Consider the following 14,365-nt stretch of genomic DNA (forward strand, 5'->3'; position numbering starts at 1 on the left):
AGTCTAGAACTATGGGTTTGCTCCCTTCAGGGGTTTGGCATTTTTCTGCCCAGAGCTGTCCCCTCAGCAGGAACTGAAGTTTCCTACAGATACCCTTGTCTTGCAACCCCTTCCCTTGGTCAAGGTCCTGGCAGGAGGCTGGGAGGGTGGTGATAAAAGTACCTGTAAGAAACTGAAGTATGGAATAGAGCTGGGGGAAGGCTCAGGGCAGGGTGTTGGGATGTGTGGGGTGCAGGAGCCAGCATATGTGGAGGGTTCAGGGCAAGAGGTTGGGGGGTGCTGGACTCAAGGCAGAGGAGGAGGATGTGGGGATCAGGGTAGGGGCATAGAGGGTATGTGGGGGCACAGGGATCAGGGCAGGGGATGGTGAGGTGTAAGAGGAGCTTGGGGCTGGGAGCAGTTGGATCCCTGGGGCCGGCAGAAGTGGCAGGGCCCACACTGCCCAGGGTGCTGGCAGCACCAAGCCCTCCACTCCAGTTGGCCAGGCTCTCGCTGGTGTGCCACACTGGGGAGCACTGGCTTACTTTCAACTTTGCTTGAGAGGTCATCAAGTCCAGTCACCTGCACTCATGGCAAGGCCAAGCACTGTCTAGCCCATCACTGATGGGTTTGTCTATCCTGCTGTTGAATATCTCCAATGATGGTGATTTCACAACCTCCCTGTACAATTTAGTCCAGTGCTTAGCCACGTGCACAAGAAGTTTTCCCTACTGTCCAACTCAAACCTCCCTTGCTGCAATTCCAGCCCATATCCTGGATGACCTTATTAAATGTCATTGTCATTGTAGACCACAGTAATTCCGTGGGGGGTGGGGGCCAGGGCACAGAGATTAAGGGCCTCTGGAATCTAGGAATAGCAGAATTGACAGGGGTCGGGGGAGGAGGGATTCCTTTATGTTAAGAACATAAGAACATAAGAACATAAGAATGGCCATACTGGGTCAGACCAAAGGTCCATCCAGCCCAGCATCCCATCTGCCGACGGTGGCCAATGCCAGGTGCCCCAGAGAAGGCGAACAGAAGACAATGATCAAGTGATTTATCTCCTGCCATCCATCTCCTGCCCTTGTTCTGAAGGCTAGGGCACCATACTTTATCCCTGGCTAATAGCCATTTATGGACCTAACCTGCAAAAATTTATCAAGCTCTTTTTTAAACCCTAATAGAGTCCTGGCCTTCACAGCCTCCTCAGGCAAGGAGTTCCACAGGTTGACTGTGCGCTGTGTGAAGAAAAATTTCCTTTTATTAGTTTTGAACCTACTACCCATCAATTTCATTTGGTGTCCCCTAGTTCTTGTATTATGGGAAAAGGTAAATAATTTTTCTATATTCACTTTCTCCACACCATTCATGATTTTATATACCTCTATCATATCGCCCCTCAATCGCCTTTTTCCCAAACTGAAAAGTCCCAGTCTCTCTAGCCTCTCCCCATATGGGACCCTTTCCAAGCCCCTAATCATCTTAGTCGCCCTTTTCTGAACCTTTTCTAATGCCAATATATCTTTTTTGAGGTGAGGAGACCACATCTGCACGCAGTACTCGAGATGTGGGCGTACCATAGTTTTATATAGGGGAAGTATGATATCTTTTGTCTTATTATCGATCCCTTTTTTAATAATTCCTAACATCCTATTTGCCTTACTAACTGCCGCTGCACACTGCGTGGATGTCTTCAGAGAACTATCCACTATAACTCCAAGATCCCTTTCCTGATCTGTCGTAGCTAAATTTGACCCCATCATGTAGTACGTGTAATTTGGGTTATTTTTTCCAACATGCATTACCTTACACTTACCCACATTAAATTTCATTTGCCATTTTGCTGCCCAATCACTCAGTTTGCTGAGATCTTTTTGTAGTTCTTCACAATCCCTTTTGCTTTTGACTGTCCTGAACAACTTGGTGTCATCTGCAAACTTTGCCACCTCACTGCTTACCTCATTTTCTAGATCATTGATGAACAAGTTGAACAGGATCGGTCCCAGGACTGACCCCTGGGGAACACCACTAGTTACCCTCCTCCATTGTGAAAATTTACCATTTATTCCCACCCTTTGTTTTCTGTCTTTTAACCAATTCCCGATCCATGAAAGGACCTTTCCTCCTATCCCATGACCGCCTAATTTACATAAAAGCCTTTGGTGTGGGACCGTGTCAAAGGCTTTCTGGAAATCTAGGTATATTATGTCCACTGGGTGCCCCTTGTCCGCATGTTTATTAACCCCTTCAAAGAATTCTAATAGATTAGTTAGACACGACTTCCCTCTGCAGAAACCATGCTGACTTTTGCCCAACAATTCGTGCTCTTCTATGTGCCTTGCAATTTTACTCTTTACTAGTGTTTCTACTAATTTGCCTGGTACTGATGTTAAACTTATCGGTCTATAATTGCCAGGATCTCCTCTAGAGCCTTTTTTAAATATTGGTGTTATATTGGCCGTCTTCCAGTCATTTGGTACCAAAGTGGATTTAAAGGATAGGTTACAAACCACTGTTAATAACGCCGCAATTTCACATTTGAGTTCTTTCAGAACCCTTGGGTGAATGCCGTCTGGTCCTGGAGACTTGTTACTATTCAGCTTATCAATTAATTCCAAAACCTCCTCTAATGTCACTTCAATCTGAGTGAGTTCCTCAGATTTGTCACCTAAAAAGGCTGGCTCAGATTTAGGAACCTCTGTAACATCCTCAGCCGTGAAGACTGAAGCAAAGAAATCATTTAATCGCTCCGCAATGGCACTGTCTTCCTTGATCGCTCCTTTTATATCTTTATCATCCAAGGGCCCCACTGCTTTTTTAGCGGGCTTCCTGCTTCTAATGTATTTAAAAAACATTTTACTATCGTTTTTTGAATTTTTGGCTAGCTGTTCCTCAAACTCTTTTTTGGCTTTTCTTACTACATTATGACACTTAATTTGGGAGTGTTTATGTTCCTTTCTATTTTCCTTACTAGGATTTGACTTCCACTTTTTAAAAGCTGCCCTTTTCTCTCTCACTGCCTTTTTAACATGGCTGTTTAGCCATGGTGGTTCTTTGTTAGGTCTCTTACTGTGTTTTTTTATTTGGGGTATACATTTAAGTTGGGCCTCTAGTAACAGCTCTTGCCTGGCCCATTGATAGTTACCACTGGATTCTTTGGATAACCAACAAAGGACTGCTGGGTAAAGCACCTGCATTGAAAGTGACTCAGGCCAGCTTGCTGAGCCATCCCACGGCCAGCCCTCCTGCTTGCTCCTCAAGCATGCACTTGCTTAGAAAGGGTGGCATGGTAACTTACACCAATGGATAATTTAATTCTCACTGTGGAAATGGCAAAGCCAGCAGCAGCAGGCAGCCTGATTGCTGGGGAATTCACAACGCTGGCAGGGAGCTGTATAGCTCAGCCAGGAGAGAGACAGGTCTCCATCTAAAGAGGTTGAGAGAGGCAGCTGTGCTGCACCAGAGCAGCTCTGCTTGGCAACAGAGCCCCCAGAGAAAATATACAAGTATTGGAAACAATCATGTTCTCCTTTATTTTTCTTTCTGTGTAATCAAGTCTCACTCAGTGTTCCCAGAATTCACAGTGCAGGTGACACTAAGGATCCAGAGGACAGCAGCCATGCAGCGCTTGACACAAGGGTCTCATGTTTCCCAGTAACACACATCCTGCATCCCTGACATTCTCTGTACCCTTGTGAGCTGCAGTGGAAAACAGCCCTGCCGTTCAGTGTTTCCAGTCCTTATTTATAACACAAGCATCATGTGCAGTCTCCCTTACTCCCAAGAGGTTTTGTGACAAACGGCATTCATAGCTGGATTCAGACTCCAGCCATGGGTACAGGCTGCGTCCTATAAAAAGCTGCAACTCACACAGGAGCGCAGGGTCAGGTGAACAACAAACAGGTGTGAAATTCACTTGCTCTCAAGTCAGTTTGAAGACAGCAGCAGGGGGCATGTGTGACTGCACTGAAGTTGGATGCTCCATCTCAACCTGACCAGCAATGCTGGCACTCTGATCATGGTCTTACAAACAATTACTTGTTGGAGCAGGGGTGAGATGCTGAGCAACTCTAGCACTAGCAAAGCCAAGGCACCCTAGTGCTACAAACAATAGGCCTCTTCCCTGAGCCACCAGACACATCTACTGTCATTAGCTGCAGAGCTATTTTCTGAGGAGATGTTTATTGGCATTTCATTGTGAAATATTAATAAAAGAGAAAAGAAATAATGGCACCCTTTGCAGCATCCTCTCAGGGCTTCGTCCTCAGACTATATGGGCATTTTTGTCCTGAGCTGATTCCTCTTATTCACTGGGGGAGTGCTGGGCTGGTAAGAAGGCAGGTTAGGCAGGACCAAAAGGGGACCAGTTAGCACCAGCCAGGGGTATGCCCTCTGTGCTGGGGACCTCCATCCCCAGGGGGTGGACTGACTGCCCCCCCACTTCCCCGAGCACTGAGCACCCAGGGTTCATGGCAGGCCCTCACTCTGAACCCAGAGAGGGTTCAGGATAGCAGCAGAGCTGGAGCTGGCATGACCAGGAAGAAGTCACAGGAGGCCTTGGGCTAAGCAACAATGGTGATTCCCCTCAGTGATTTCGTATAGGGCTCTTGTTTAGCCAAGAGACCAGACTGGCTGTCTACGGAATCTCTGTTTCAGCCCTCCAGGGAGTTAGTGACTGCACACCAAGCAGCCAACCAAGCTCTTGGGAACCACCATCCTTCTCCAGGGTCCTGTCCTGATTTCTGATCAGGAAACACTGGCTTCTCCCTCTGACTTCTCTTACCCAGCCCTCTAGGGCTACATCTACCCAGCAGCCCTATTTCGAAATAAGCTATTCTGGAATAGGTATTTTGAAATAGGGCTGCTACACACAAAAGGGTATTTAAAAATAGCACTTAGCTCTTTCAAAATACATGGTCAGCACACACAGAGCACTTATTTCAAAATAGCACCTCTTAATGATAACTATTTTGAAACAGGTGCTGGTGAGACAGGGAATGGCGCTCATTTCAAAACCGTTATTTTAGAACAGGTGCTATGCCTCCTGTAACGAGGTTTACAGATTTAGAAATAATGCACGTGCTCTTTCGAATTCATTTCGAAACAGTGTGTGTGCAGTGTAGGTGACAGCAAAGCTATTTCAGAATAATAGCTGTTATCTCGAACTAACTTGGGGGTGTGGCCCTAAGAAGCCCAGCTGTGCTAAGAGCCACCACTCACCCAGGTGCATAGCTGAGCTGCACAAGCCCCTGGCAGGAATCATGCCAGATTGGAGCAGGGGCCAGGGCAGCCCAATGCAGACTGATTCCAAAACTGGACCAGAAGTTAAGTGCCTGTTTGTCTGCCCGAGATGAAAGCCTGCCCGCGTGGGGCACTCCTTGGGCACCTTAGGGCCTGTAGCTCCTGCAGCCAGTCAGAGAGCCAAGAAGCTAGGAAACCTCATTCCCTTTTAGACAGGCTCCTTTCCAGCCCGTGGCTGGGCCCTGGCTCTAGCAGTGGCTCTGTTGGCTTCCTGCTTAGGCTGACTGGAGTGGACGGCCTCCCCCTACTAAGATTTTGTGCTTGCAGGATGGCTAGTTTTTCCCTAGCCTGATCCTGCGCAATTAAGCCCTTCAGAGGCAGAGTGCTGTTTCTCCTAGGGACGGCTGTGGAGCTGTGTGACTCAGCAATATCACGAGGACAGGACGGGGAGGCGGGGGGAGGAGGCTGTGGCTAACCTATTTCTGACCTAAAGGAAAGTGCTGCTTCTGTTTCCCATTTTAGCTGCTCTCTTTCAGCCATCTACTGGCAGCATCACAATCGGCCTGCCCTTGGCAAGATCCCATGAATGAGAGAGGTCCATCCCAGGCCGAACTCAACTGACCTTTTCACACCAGGAGCAGATTTGTCCCATTTTAATAAACCTTTCCCTGCCTCCTCCACTGCCCAGGGGAAAATGCCCTTGGAACAGCAGGGAGCATGATGGAGTGAGGGCTAGGCAGGGGCCCAACCCAGGCATTTCTCTGTTCCACAACAGAGACCCGGGCTGAGGGCCTGATCCTGTACAAGCCCCAACTGCCTTGTGCAGAGACACAGAGTTCCAGAGGCTCAAGCTACCACTGGTCAATTTTAAGCTCCAAATACAAAGAGTGAGAGGATGCTGCCAGGCCAGTTACTTGAAGTGTGGCTCAGTAAATATACAGACAGACAGCAACTGCAGTGGGCAGGTGAGCCATGAGGTACAGCCTCATGTGCCGAAGTGCTGCCATGGGATTGTACCGGGTGTAAGGGTATTTGGAAGCAAGAGCATCTGTGATGTTGTTCAGGATGGAGGACACGTCTTTCAGGCCGCTGTTAACCAATGACTTCATCGGGTTATCTGGAGCATGAAACAGGGTTTCCCATAGTCTTCCTGGACACCTTTACTGGCTCCACTCCAGAGCGCCTCTGCTTGGGCTTCGGTGTTGTCATGTGTCAGAATGCCGGGTTTGAGGAGGATAACGTGGACTCCCCAGTGGGACATTTCCTGCTGGAGGCACCCAAAGAAGGCTGCCACACCAGACTTGGACACGCAGTAGGCAGAGCGGGAAGGGCAGGCCATCCACCCTGACATGCAGGTGATGTTCACCACATGACCTGGAGAGAACAGACAAGGGAAAAGGAGATCTGTAGTCTCTGTTCTGGGGGAGGCAGAGAGGACACCTGGATATATGGGAGACAGGCTAACCCATCCAGGAAGTAACCGCCAGGCAACATAAGCTCTGTGCTGGAGGAAGAGCCCCTCAGCCCAGCCTGTGGCAGTAAGCCCCCTCCTTGATCCTCTGCTGCTGACATGTCCTCTCTCTCTCAGCCCTGCATGGTGACTGACTTCCAGCACGCTCACTGTCATCAAGCTCCTCCACACCAACCTGGCTAACTGCATTGCCGGACATCTGCCTACGCCCTCACTCCCCTTTCCAGCTCCACACCAGGAATAATTACAGTGGCATTTGCACTCACTTGCTAGCAGGGTGCTAGCCCAGGAGGAGCTTGGGGCAGAAGCTGAGGCAATGATGGTCATTGTTGGGATATCTGAGGGCTACAGCCATCCCATCCCAACCCATCCCAAAGAGATGTGACCACTATTGCCAGGCAATAATGAACATTGAGCAAAACCTCAGACAGGGCTGTCTCAGGAGCATTTGGGGCCCGCAGGTGGGAGCCTGAGGACACTCTCTCTCTCTGGCCTTCTTCCTAACCCCATGCCAGTGAAGTGCAGGTTTCTCTGCAGGTCCATTCGTGTATTGGTCTGGGTCCAGAAAGGACGGTGAGTGTGTAGAGAGTGAAGGGAGGAGAATGGCGCTTGCCCCTTAAAAGAGGAGAGAAGCTGTGAATGCAGCTGTCTTAAAGGGGAGAGATCCTGAACCCTCAGGGCAGCCCACCTCAGCGCTAAGTGGCTCGTAACAGGAAACCTCATGCTAGCATTTCATCCAGCTCCCAGAGGGGTGGGAGGCCAGGGCACTGCGAACTGGAGGCTCAGGTTCGGCTACATTTGCTGACCTGGCCCTGAAAATCCTCTCAGCTATTACAGCACTGAGGAGTTTTATGGGCCAAGCTGTAGGGGGCTGAAATGCTAGAACTGTACAGAGCAGAGCTGCACACTGGTACCTACTCTATTGTTCACACCCGGTATGCATGCTCACCATGGCAATGGAACAGGAATAACAACATACAAACCTGACAGGGGAGCTGCTAATTATAGAGTAGCTGGGATATATTTAGCAGCACACAATATAAATGATACTTGGAAAAATCAACTCTGTCTCCTTCTGGTGTGTCTGTGCCTCCCTCCCCAGAGCAGGAGGCTGGGCTTGCAGCAGCCAATTGACGCCTGCTCCCAACAGCCCCTCAGATTTCCTCATACTTATTACCTCCCTGTCATGGTCAGATGGGCTGGCTTTTGGGAAGCATTTAAAATGTCTCTATGCATACATGTTGTTACAACCTCATTTATCATCCTCACTCTAGCTAGGGTCCCCTCAGCACCAGGAGTTACACAAGGTGACCCCCTATGGATCTGTCAAGTGCTCATATTACAGGGCAAGTCCTGCCCTCCATCATGCCAGTGCAGTGTTTTCATATGCTGCCACACTGAAGGCAGAACTAGTGATGGTTGCTAGTGGCTTTTCCCTGTTGCTTTGCAAAGCTTCTCCCTGACTGCAGCAAAGGCAGGTGCCATCTGTACCTCTGGCTCTGCGAACGAGAGGCAGGAAAGCCTTGGTCACTCTGACAGTTCCCCAGAAGTTTACATTTGCCACCTCCTTGTACTTGTCTAAGCTTGTGAATTCCACCTCTCTGAAGGCTGACACTCCAGCGTTATTCACCAAACCCCAGAGACCTGCCAATAAACAACAGAGGGGTTACGTGCGGGTCCCTCTGGGAGAAACAGCTCTTCCTCAGATTTTAGTTTTCCTTTGGGTAAAACAACCTGCTGGTAGAAACTGGGTATTTTCATGTAGGACAGTAAAACACACCCACAAAGAGAGGAACCTGAGGGCTAAGGCAATACAGGAGCAACAGAAGAGACAGAAGAGTAAGTATCCAGGGACCCCACTCTTAAAATACCCCTCTGAAACCACCCCCGCCCCACTCATGCATCTGATGAAGCGGGTCTTTGCCCACGAAAGCTTATGCTCCAAAATATCTCCAAAATAGTCTATAAGGTGCCACAAGACTTCTTGTTCTCAAAGCTACAGACTAACATGGCTATCTCTCTGATACTTATCCAGGGACTGGCTCAATGCACCAGGGCAATTAGTAAAGGGCCCACACCTGTGCCTCACACAGGAGGAATGCTGCTGCTCACTGTCATGTCGTAGTTCTCCGGAGGTTGGCGTGGACACAGCTGCAGGATGGGGCTGTATCTGTCCCACTGAGCATACCCCCTCCTGCTGGTGTTTGACTGAACTGCAACACAAACAAGGGAAGTAGGCAAGAATTCCCTGGAGCAGGGACCCTTTAGCAGTGGCACAGTGTCCTTCTCAAGCCAAGGATAACACGTGATTTGGTGAGCCCAACCGAGGGTCTGATTTCCAGAAGGGCTGAGCGGCTACGGCTCCCTCTGACCCCTGGGGGGATGAAGGTGCTCAGCACCTCTGAACAACGAGGCTCAAGATGGGCACCTGAAACATCAGAGGCAACTTCTGAAGGCCCTTACTTAACCCTGGCACTGCTGCAGGGTTCTGTGACCCATTTCAAGAGGGATGTGGAGAAACTGGAGAAGGTTCAAAGAAGAACAACAAGAATGATTGAAGCTCTAGACAACATGAGCTATGGGGGAAGACTGAAAGAACTGGGCTTGTTTAGTTTAGAAAAGAGAAAACTAAGAGGGGACATGATAGCAGTTTTCAAATACCTAAAAGTGTGTTACAAGGAGGCAGGAGAAAAATTGTTCTCCTCGGCCTTTGAGGACAGGACAAGAAGCAATGGGCTTAAACTGCAGCAAGGGAGGTTAGGCTGGACATTAGGAAAAACTTTCTACCTGTCAAGGTGGCTGAACACTGGAATAAATTGCCTAAGGAGGTTGTGGAATCTTCATCACTGGAGAATTTAAGAGCAGGTTAGATAGACAGCTGTCAGGGATGGTCTTGATGTTACTTGGTTCTTCTGTGATGGCAGGGGACTAGACTTGATGACCTCCTGCGGTCTCTTCCAGTTCTAGTGTTCTATGATTCCATGTTGTCTGTTCTGAGTTTGCTGTGGGCAGCAACGCAAAACTGGCCCAGCGATGTGGCTTCCTTCAACCCTTACTACAGCAGAACCTCATTAGTTTGCACTAATGACCAGAAGACCAACAGGACATTGCTAGAGATTACGAGTTAGGCCACCATCCTCACACTGCCCTGTACGGGGGGACCTACACTTATGCAGAGCCCCATGCACCCCACTGAGCCAGTCACAGATCTGGGCCTCACTGAATAATACCGGTCTACTTCCGGCAGTCCCCCTTCTGCCAGGCATAGAGTGTGCTTCCAAGAGCAGATCCCAGCAATGTCTACAGCCCTTCGATTTTATGTTTTTTGGAGCAAGGGCTCTGTTTTGTAAAGTCCTGTTTATATCTGCCTGGTGCTAGGCAGGCAGTAACCAATGGTAAGGAAAGAGCAAACAACAGAAAAACAAGTATCAGACTGCACAGTTAGTTCTGACCACTTATTTGGTCATAGAATCATAGAATGCTAGGACCGGAAGGGACCTTGAGAGGCCATCGAGTCCGGCCCCCTGCCCTCATGGCTGGACAAAATACTGTCTAGACCATCCCTGATAGACAGTTATCTAACCTGTTCTTAAATATCTCCAGAGATGGAGATTCCACAATGTTCCTAGGCAATTTATTCCAGTGTTTGACCACCCTGACAGTTAGGAACTTTTTCCTAATGTCCAACCCAAACCTCCCTTGCTGCAGGTTAAGGCCACTGCTTCTTGTTCTATCCTGAGAGGCCAAGAAGAACAAGTTTTCTCCCTCCTCCTTATGACACGCTTGTAGATACCTGAAAACCGCTACCATGTCCCCCCTTAATCGTCTTTTTTCCAAACTTAACAAGCCCAATTCTTTCACCCTTTCTTCATAGGTCATGTTCTGTAGACCTTTGATCATTCTTGTTGCTCTTTTCTGGACCCTTTCCAATTTCTCCACATCTTTCTTGAAATGCAGTGCCCAGAACTGGACACAATACTCCAACTGAGGCCTAACAAGCGCAGAGTAGAGTGGGAGAATGACTTCTCGTGTCTTGTTCACAACACACCTGTTAATGTACCCCAGAATCATGTTTGCTTTTTTTTGCAACAGCATCACACTGTTAACTCATATTTAACTTGTGGTCCACTATAACCCCTAGATCCCTTTCTGCCATACTCCTTGCTAGACAGTTGCTTCCCATTCTGTATGCGTGAAACTGATTGTTCCTTCCTAAGTGGAGCACTTTGCATTTGTCTTTATTAAACTTCATCCTGTTTACCTCAGACCATTTCTCCAATTTGTCCAGATCATTTTGAATTCTGACCCTATCCTCCAAAGCAGTTTCAACCTCTCCCAGCTTGGTATCATCTGCAAACTTAATAAGTGTACTTTCTATGCCAATATCTAAATCATTGATGAAGATATTGAACAGAACCAGTCCCAATACAGACGTCTGCAGAACCCCACTTGTTATACCTTTCCAGCAGGATTGAGAATCATTTATAACTACTCTCTGAGTACAGTTATCCAGCCAGTTTTGCATGCACCTTATTTATTAATATTATTTCACTTGTGGCAGGGTCCAGACATACTCAGGATCCCCATTATAATTATCTACTCACCAGTCTGACCCATTCTGGACAGGCCCCTCTGCCCAACCAGCAGTGGCAAACTCCAATGCCCTTTTCCTCTTTAAACACCTTCTCCTCCGCTGCTCCTTGTGCCTAGAACACTGCAGTTCAGATCATCAACCCTCCTTCAAATCACCTTTCAAGTTCTGTTTCCACTGTGCAAGACAACCCCACACTGCAGGCCTCACCCCTCCCCTGCTCCCCACACTCTCCCCTTTAAACCCTCCACAGCTAGTCGGGCCGGAGATTACCTGGGGCAGGCCAAGGCAGCAGGTGGTGGCAACAACCGGAGGTCACTGGCCCCCACTCACCACATGGGTGGCTCAAGCAGCAGCCTGCTCTACTTTGCTTTGCCACACCCTCCCAGCCTGCTGAGCCTGACTTCTGCATGCAAGTTGGAGAGCGGAGAGTAGTTCACACTGCCATGGAGGTGCAGAACTCAGCAGACCACGAGCCCATGGCAGGGTGGAGCAGAGCAGGCTGCTGCTCCAGCTGCCCCTGTGGTGAGTGGTGGTGGTGGGGGAGGTGACCACAGCTGTCTCCGCTGCCCAACCATTGGCCCCAGGTAGCCCTCCATCGTTCCTGGTCATAGGATGGTGTGATGGGGTTCTGGGGTCCCCCAAGCTCTGCACCCTGTCCGCAGGCAGGAGAGTCTCTCACTCAGCAGGAGAACAGCGGGTTTATTAGCCGACAGGACACAGCATCGTAGAGAGGAGTCAGTACAGCAGGCAGAGACAGCCAGTCCCATCCATGTTGAGGAGAGGAGGCCCCGAGGGGCCCCCAGAGCTGGGGCCTGGCCCCCTCCTTTGCCTCGCTCTCCCTCAGCCCAGACTAACTGCTTCCAACTCCCAGTTCCAATTCAAACCCCTCAGGCTCCACCTCCTCCTTCGTCTGCAGTACAAAGGTGTTACCTGGTTGTCAGGGTTACCCTCAGCAGGAGCCCCACACCCTCTGTGAGCCACACACACACACAGAGGTATCCCCCACTCCATCACATCTCTCCCCGCTTCCAGACCGAACTGAGCGGGGTCACTCAGCCAGTGACCTGGGGAAGTTTGGGGCCCTCCCCTCGTGATTGGGCATCGGCTGCACCCTCAGTGCTCCCCTTGATGTGCACCACCTCCATGTCATAATCCTGCTGGGGGAGGCTCCAACTCAGGAGCTTGGTATTGGCCCTTTTCATGTGATGCAGCCGGACAAGTCCCTTTAGTTCCCTCAGGTTGGTCGGTCTCCCTGCTTCAGCCCCGGTCCGTCAGCCACGTTCTCAAATCGGGCAGGCAGAGCCCATACAGATGCTGCAGCACCAACAGATCAAATAGTTCTTTTCTGGTTTGGGCCCTGCCCTGTCTGACCACCAGCCCATACAGCTGCTCCAGCCAATGTTTGGAATTCAGTTACAGTCCAGTAAAAGAAGGTACAAATGCTTCCATCCTTGGCATTTAGCCAGACCACCAAAATGGTTGTGTGCCTCAGTTTCCCCTTCCATGCCACACAATAGGTTTGGAATGTTCCTTCTCATGTCAGAGGTTGCAAGACTAGTTACAGGGAACAATGGTGACATTTCAGAGTTACAGACTCCTTCAACATACAATTCATGCTTCTACATCAATGTCATCATGTCACATGGCTCTTTTCAAACATTCAGTGCATGGTACAATTCTACAGCTTTTGGTAGCAGCACCCCTTGGTTACAGCAGTCAGCGTGAGTAACAGAACAAACCCATTGCAACTGTACATTTACGTTGCTCTTTGGTAGACCACAACTTTTGTGTAACCTCCTTGAGAATCTGGTATTTTGGGGATAAATGGCTGAGGCCTTTCTTAGCACCATCAAGTTCTAATCTTCTCTCTTGCCCCCTGGGGTGGAAATCTGATCTCTCTGGGTGTGCCCTCCCTTCTAACAAGAGCTGGGCCATTGATGATCTCAGGGAAATGGCCCCCTTCCTGCCAGTCTGGAAATTTGCAAACCAAACTGCTTTCTGAGAGTTGTTTTGTGAGTCCCAGACACAGAATCCACATGAAGGAATCCCTGTTTATCCCTTACTGGCCCACCAGGCCCAAAGCTCCTTTGTCCTTCCACCTCCAACTACTGCCTCCCCATGGAATCAGAATGGGAGTCCAGTGTGAGAATATAAGTGTTTCTAGCATCTGGAGATGGGGAATTGCTGGCCCTCTCCTGCATCCTACAGAGACTGACGGTGCAGCCGTTTCACTTGGTTCTCACAGGGCTGCTCACATTCCCTGATAGTTTTCACTTTACTTGCACCAACTTCCAATTCCTAAGAAACTTTTACACTGCCTGCTTTGGACCCTTCCAGAGCACAGCCAGTGGTTTCACACTCAGGCAGGTCCTGGCCATCAGGAGCTGAAACAAACTTCTCCCCAGGCAAAGGGTTGCTCTGGTGCTTACAGACAAGCACCTTTCCTGTTCACTCTCCTCCACCTCACTCCCATTTTCTGCAGTCCCCACAGACGGGTCAGGAAAAGTTTCAGGGAAATTCTCTTCCTCAAGAGCTCCCCCAAACAATAACTCACCCCTGTCTGCCTCCACAGGGTCACTGCTCCCTTGAGGCACAACCAGCTCCTGGGTTTCACCTACACCCAGGATCACTTCTGGCCCATCAGGCAGATTCCCACGTAATCCCCCTCCAGACAGACAGCCAGTACCACCGGACAGAAGGTTAGGGTCCCTTTCCTCCCTTCTGCTACCAGCTCCTTTATCTTCATCAGTCAGCGTAACTCCATTGCCCGTCTGTTCTTGTGTCCTGGCGAGAGGATGACTCTGGTAGGACAGAGTCCTCTCACCCCCTCCCAATAACACCTCAGCATCAGGCAAAGAACAAGTACCAGAATCGTCTGGTCTCTGGGATTCCCTGATGATACTAACTGGATTAGACCAAGTTAAAGCATCATCCCCCCTGAGAGACACAGAGGTAGGCCCACTTCCCATCTGGGCTTCAGCTGCCCTCAGATCCAGCTCTGGGATCTTGGCTCCATCTTGAGCCCCCACAGGCTCAGGCAAAGGATTCACTTCCCCAGAAGCAGAAGCACTTTTCTT

General features: G+C 49.5%; 1 pseudogene; it reads right to left on the reverse strand.

The window, feature by feature from the left end:
• Positions 1–5,880: 5,880 nt before the first annotated feature.
• Positions 5,881–14,365, reverse strand: part of LOC142018672 (D-beta-hydroxybutyrate dehydrogenase, mitochondrial-like) — a 35,150-nt pseudogene continuing 26,665 nt past the window's right edge.

This window comes from Carettochelys insculpta, chromosome 10, assembly GCF_033958435.1.
Source record: "Carettochelys insculpta isolate YL-2023 chromosome 10, ASM3395843v1, whole genome shotgun sequence".
Classification (NCBI taxonomy): domain Eukaryota; kingdom Metazoa; phylum Chordata; order Testudines; family Carettochelyidae; genus Carettochelys; species Carettochelys insculpta.